Below are 385 nucleotides of genomic sequence, written 5' to 3' on the forward strand. Positions count from 1 at the left end.
AGGTACGCCCCATTTCGGGGTGGGTCTCCCTCCCTCTGCCCCACCATTACTGCCTTTTGGATGCATTTTGAAGGTGCTGGGTTGTGCTGGGCCCTTGTGCAGCAGTGGGAGGGGGGTGCAGGGGGAACAGGGAATGTCAAGTGTGAACCTTTTCTGGTCAGCCTTGGTGACAGACTGGCACCCCTTTATCTTGGGTATTTGCAGAGGGATCCTCCTCTTCATCCCTCTAGCCAAGCCTGTTCTGTCCTGGCTGTCCTGAGCGAATGCCACACCCCCCAACCTGTCCCAGCCCTTCAGGTTTCCCTGTGACCCTCTGCCTCTTTCTTCGTTTCCTCTCTAGCTGGCTGGGCCAAGTACAGCGAAGGAGCGGCCACCACGTGAGATG

The sequence above is a fragment of the Antrostomus carolinensis genome, unplaced genomic scaffold (assembly GCF_000700745.2).
Source record: "Antrostomus carolinensis isolate BGI_N321 unplaced genomic scaffold, ASM70074v2 scaffold17376, whole genome shotgun sequence".
In the NCBI taxonomy this organism is placed as follows: Eukaryota; Metazoa; Chordata; class Aves; order Caprimulgiformes; family Caprimulgidae; genus Antrostomus; species Antrostomus carolinensis.